Here is a 6,302-nt window from a genome sequence, read left to right as displayed (position 1 = left end):
GGCCTGACCACATGTACCCAGAATCACCCGTGACTCTGTTTTTGCCCTATCAGGCATTGGGATCTCAACCCAGAATTCCAATGGGTGGCAGAGACTGCAGGAACTGTGGGATAGCTACCCATAGTGCAACGCTCCGGAAGTCGACTCTAGCCTTGGTACTGTGGACGCAGTCCACCAACTTAATGTACTTAGAGCATTTTGTGTGTAGATACACACAATCAACTATATAAAAACGATTTATAAAAAAACGACTTCTATAAATTTGACCTAATTTCATAGTGTAGACATACCTTGAGTCTAGTTAGACCCATAAAAAGGGTTATCTTCACAAGAGGAGGAGGCAAGGTTTTGCTGGCTAAAACAAGGACAGTGATCTCTGGAGGTATACGAGATGCTTTCTCTGTTTGTTCACAGTTTACTGTTAAACCACACTAAGGGAACTTAGCCAGGAATTTTCCTGATGTATGTTATTTTGACTGAACAAGAACCCTGTAAATAAACTGGAAATCTCAGAGTTGCTTTTCTTTTTAATTTATTGAGCCTGGGTCTCCTGTGAACTGTCTTTCTTATGCAGCTGCTCAGACCATGGCTGTGTCAGGAAAAAATTAAGCTTAACTGTTAGTTTCTTTTGTAATGGGAGTTATAATTTAAGTGCTTTCTCAAATATGCCTACAATGCTGCTTAGGCAACAGTATAATGTATTTATTATTTAGGTACTCTGGTTAAATTTCCTATATAACTGTAATGGTGATTTCCCATTAGCCAATCAGATTCCTTTCAGTTTGCTTAGAACAAACTTCTTCTCCTGCATCTAGAAAACTCCTTTCCTCCTTCATCTTCAAAGAACATGTCCTACAAGCAGGGCCGGCTTTAGGCCGATTCAGCTGATTCGGCTGAATCGGGCCCCGCGCCAAGAGGGCCCCGCGCTGCAACTGTCCACCCCACCCCCAGCTCACTTCCCCCTCCTCCCCTCCCCTGCACGCCCCGCCCCCTCCCCTGCTTCCCGCGAATCAGAGATTCGCGGGAAGTCTGAGAGGAAGCAGGGGCGGGCCAGCAGCACGAGGTAAGGGGGTGGGGGTGGGGGTGGGGGCGGGAGAAGGGCTCCGGGGAGGCGCGGTCCGTTCCCGCAGGCCCCAGCGGCTCTGGCCCGGCTTGGCTCCAGCCCGGCCCCCGGGGCCCGGCTCCGGCCCATCCCTGCGGCTCGGGTCCCCCCCCCCCCCCCGGCCCGGCCCGGGCCCCCCCCCCCTTCCCGTCCCCCCGCGGCGCGGCTCGGGTCCCTCCCGTCTCCCGTCCCCCCGCGGCGCGGCTCGGGTCCCCCCGTCCCCCGTCCCCCCGCGGCGCAGCTCGGGTCCTGGGGGCAGGGCTTGCAGCAAGCCCCTCCCCCAGGAATCGGGCCCCGCTCTTGCTAAAGCAGGCCCTGCCTACAAGGCCTTTACCAAACACGACTCTTGCAAGCCCCTATCACCACCTCAAGTTCTTGCCATCTCTTACAGTAGGATTTTCAAAATTTCTCAGCACTGGCCAACTTTACATCCATGGACTTCAATGGGAGCAGAGTTAAGCTAACACTGATCACCTTTGAAAATCCCACCCTAAATATCCTGTGTGTGTGTGAACTGTCTAGTCTGTGCCTAGACTGGTCGCAGGGCTAATGTTTCTTGATAGTAGGGTGACCAGACGTCCCGATAAAATCAGGACCGTCCTGATATTTAGGTATTTGTCCCGCGTCCCGATTGATCTTCAGTCGGGACACTGCACTCCGCTTTTTTTTTTTTTTCTTCTCCGCCGGCAGCACTCAGCTCTTTCTCGGCTTTTTTTTTTTTCCCTTCTCCTCTGACTGCCGGCAGCACTCAGCTGTTCTCGGTTGGTTTTTTTCCCCCGCTCCTAAAAACCAGAGGCTGAAGGTATGCATACCTAAGGAAGGGTGCATAATCTCCTCTGACTGCCCGCAGCACTCGGCTGTTCTCAGCTCCCGCCCCCGACTGCCGGCAGCACTGGGCCACAGTAGGGAATTGGGAGAGGGAGCTGTTTGTGTCCTTACACTGGCAGCACTCAGTTCTTTGCGTTTTTTTGCTCCGCCAGTGAACCCCCCCCCTTGTGTCCCGATATTTTCTTCCTGTCATCTGGTCACCCTACTTAATAGCTTTGTTCAGCTCTAAGCACATGGTTGGTGTTTTATTAACAATAAAGCTTTGGGGCAGTTCAGATTCTGGTCTGGCTCTGAATTCTGTGGGTTGATCCCATCTCTTTACAATATATACGAAGGTATGATCATGCATAAGCACAGAGACTGACATATGCTAACATTTCCTGACAACTGTATTTTTAAGCTTTGTATAATGTTGGATGACGCTTTCCATTTAACTTATAGGGTTACCATATCTAATAAATAAAAAAAGAGGACCCTCCACGGGCCCTGGCCCCGCCCATTTCCCCACCCCTAGTCCCGCCCTAACTCCGCCCCCTCCTCCCTCCCACTCCCAGCCACGGGGAAAGGGCTGCCCGAGCGCTACCGGCTTCAGGGTTTGCCGGGCAGCCCCCAGACCCTGCGCCCCCGGCGTGCGCTTCCCCAGCGCAGCTGGAGCCCGGGAGGGGAAGCGCCCAGCCGGGGGCGCAGGGTCTGGAGGCTGCCCAGCAAACCGTGACGCCGGTAGTGCTCGGGCTTTGGGCAGCCCCTATGCCTCCGGACCCTGCGCCCCCAGCTGGGCACTTCCCCTCCCGGCTCCAGCGGCGCAGGGTCCAGAGGCACGGGGGCTGCCCAAAGCCCGTAGCGCTCGGGCAGCCCGGCTCTTAAACAGAGCGGAAGAGTCGGGGAGGGAAGTATCAGTAAGCCATTAAATTTTAACTTAATACAGCCAACAACATCTATGTCTCGGTGCTAAATCACTGCTGGATTCAACCCACGTATCTGAAATTACGGAAGAGGAAAACACACGGCTTACTGATACACTGCTTCCCTGTGACAAATGAGGATTTACTGCAAGTAGCATTTAAACTTCCGTGCTTTTCTGCACTCTTCACAATGATCACACACATATTTGACACCATTCATGTTTACTTTTCATTTTGCACAAAAAAAAATCTACACTCACCGGATTTAGGATAAGCCGCTAGGAACACATCGTCTTGTCTAAATTCTATGGAGTCCAGCGCTTGGAAGGTCTCAGCACTGCACAGTCCAATAGGGTACAGCACCCCCTTGTAGGAGAACAGCAGCTCTTCAGATTCCTTGCTTGAACATCATCGAAATATTTCTCTATTTCCTTAATAATACCACTCTTAGCCATGGCTGGAGCTTGCTGTGCCTCTTGCCAGATTCTCCCCTTAAACAGCGTGTCTCTAGCGTTCTTTAGGGTAAAGAGGCAGAGGGGGAACTTTTAAACAAACTTCTCGGCACATGCACTGTCTGACTCTGCTGCTCTTGCCCAGCAGTGAGGGAAATTGCAGCTAAAAAAACCAGTTCTGAATTACACAGTCCCTGATATGAACTCTTGGCTGTAAACTGCAACTGGTTTCAGCCAGTGTTGTAGATTAAGTGTTGTAGATTACACTGAACTTTAGCTTCCCCTGGGAGTGAGTGGTGCTGGGAGGAGTAACTGTCTATAGACATTACTAGCGGGAAGAAGGGGGATAAATTATGCTGATTCAACCCCTTGGACTCCACACAGAATGATAAGAATACTCTTTCACCTGATCCCCTTGCTGCTAGTTTTCTACTAGTGTAAAATTATCTACATGGGCCAGCCTGCGATTTGCTGCTGTAGAATCTTTGCAGTTGGTTTTGTGAAAACTGGATGAGTCACAATGACAGGAGAGAGAAAGGAGTAAAGGTGAGGCAGGGTAACTGCTTCTCATGCTTATAGGATTACAATGATTTTACTAGGGAGAGACTGGGAGCTCTTCGGAGTAAAGATTGTCCTAACTTTCTCCTATAAGCCTAATAATAATACACAGCTAAACCCTAACTTGGCCAACACCAACCAGACAACCTTCATTGTTCGGGCTAGCTACCACAATATCTAATATTAACCTTCCACATAAGAACCTGCCACTGTCCATAAGGGACTCAACATAACCCAGTTAAGACCCATTCACCAACATTCTTCAGAGACTCACCTATAGGCCAGAAATCAAGTTAATTATGTCCAGTCTCAGCATGACCCCAAGGTCATGTAAAAAGTCTTGGAAAACAGGTTTGGGATCCCCTTGTGCAGGGTCTGTGCAGAAGGGTGGATATCAAGGCCTAGCAAAACACACATTTTATAATTCATATACACAGTAAGGAAGACTTTCATATTTTTGCAAAGTAATGTAATAGTTTTCCCCATTAGTAAGGGGAGGATAAGTAAGGATAACAAAGGTAAAGTTAAATTTGGGGTTGGTATCTTGACTCAGAATTCCCACAGTTTTTGGAATTCAGGGTTGTAATGAGCTGCAACATACTCTAGATTCCTGGCTTTCAAACTACTATTTTTAAATAGCTAAAGTGTTGTCAATCAGTGGTCTAGTTACAGTCTTAAACAAAGTTTTGCATTTGGCATTCCTCCTCTCCCCAGCTCTCTGCAACACCAATTGTTTTTTTCAGAAATACTGATTAATTCTCTACATGGCTGTTAGAACAAAGGGTTCTTTGAGACTGGATGAGCATTACCAGCTAGTTTGTTTTCCAAAATGCTCTTAGCAGTGTTCAGAGGTCATACCTGTTAAAGCAGAACAAACACTTTTAAAGGAAAATTTTCCCAGTGTCACTCTGCTAACCCACTCCAGAAATAATCTCCATTTCCCATTGTGGGCTCTTGTCCCCCACCTCACCTTCATTTCTAAAAATGGAGAAAATGCAGGGATATATGTATATTAACACTTCTGTCTTTAACACTTAGTACAATTCTAAACAATTGTACGAACTGCATAATAAGCATGTCATTTTCCCCAAAATGGCTGACAGAACCAAAACAACCATGAGTCCAAAACGAATACTTAGTGGCCCCAGAGAGGGTGGGAAGGGTAAGAGAGACATCCAAAACCATATGGGTCAACTCATTGGACAAAAAGGGGAGAGACAAAAGATGGGGGCATTGAAATCTGTTAAAAATATACGGTGATGAAATAGCATAGCGTTATTACTACTAGGGAGCAATTCCGTATCAGATATGAATACATCACCTAATAGGTTTTTTAATTTCTACAAAAATTCACCTTTCATTTCTTCATATGTGATGATCATGATCAGGGCCGGCTCCAGGCACCAGCCCTCTAAGCATGTGCTTGGGGCGGCACCTGGAGGGGGGCGGCACTCACCCGGGGAGAGCGGGGCCGCGGCCAGGCTTGCTGCCCTCCCCATGGGGCTCCGGCCGGCCGGGGAGAGCGGAGCTGCAGCAGGCTCGCCGCCCTCCCCCAGCGCTCTGGCTGACCGGGGAGAGCAGGGCCGCCGTCCCCCGGCGCTCCAGCCAGCTGGGGAGAGTGGGGCCGTGGCTGGGCTCGGCGCCCTCCCGTGCCGCACTCCCCACCGGGAGGCTTTTTTGCCTGGGGCGCTAAAAAAGCCAGGCCGGCCCTGATCATGATATTCCCTTTGTCCATGTGTTTGTTCCAGGCGAGAGCATTATCAAAACAGGAGCTCTATCAGACTGAAATTAAATACAAAAGACATTTTAATTTATTTTCTGTTTGTGACTGTAGGGCAGTTCGGCCAGGGCTCGTCCCCCTCTGGGGCGGCGGGGAGCCAGACCGCCTTGCTACTTTGGTCAGGTGTGTTGGGAAATTAGCTTGGCTGTGCGGCAAAGCGTCAGCAGCTCCAGCCCTCTGGCAGGGGCTGAACAAACAGTTCAATAGTAGCAAGCCCAGGCCCTGGGTCAGGGCGGGGCAACAAGCATTCAGTAGCTCAGACCCTCAGGCAGGGGCTGAGCAAACAGGTTGAACAGCAAACCCCAGGCTCCTGGCTCTGAGCGGCCTGGGAGAGGGGGAGACTGCCACCGCTGAGTTGGGTACCGGGGGACGCAGGCCCACCCACTCCACTGCCTCCCAGCCCGGGGCCCTAGCAGCGGCAGAAGACTCACTGCTGTCAGGGAGGATCCTGACCGCAACACACTGACATGGGCTCTGGCAGCGCTGCAGCCAGACTCAGGTTGGCTGCCCCCAGGCTACTTCCTTCCTCCCCCTCTAGAGGTACCCAGGTCTGGACGGCGTCCTCCATGGGGTCACACACCATGAGCTCTTCAGGGTAGCTGGCGAGCGGTTGGTTTGGCAGCTCCTCGGGGTAACTGGTAAATGGTAGGACTGGCCGTTCCTCAGGGTAATGGGCGAGC

At 50.7% G+C, this 6,302-nt stretch overlaps 1 pseudogene; it reads right to left on the bottom strand.

Moving 5' to 3' along the window:
• Positions 1–3,505, bottom strand: part of LOC117875587 — a 17,172-nt pseudogene extending 13,667 nt beyond the window's left edge.
• Between the last annotated feature and the right edge of the window lie 2,797 nt (positions 3,506–6,302).

This window comes from Trachemys scripta, chromosome 3 (assembly GCF_013100865.1).
Source record: "Trachemys scripta elegans isolate TJP31775 chromosome 3, CAS_Tse_1.0, whole genome shotgun sequence".
In the NCBI taxonomy this organism is placed as follows: domain Eukaryota; kingdom Metazoa; phylum Chordata; order Testudines; family Emydidae; genus Trachemys; species Trachemys scripta.
The sequence above is the reverse complement of the archived record's forward strand: the minus strand, read 5'-3'. Positions and strand labels throughout refer to the sequence as shown.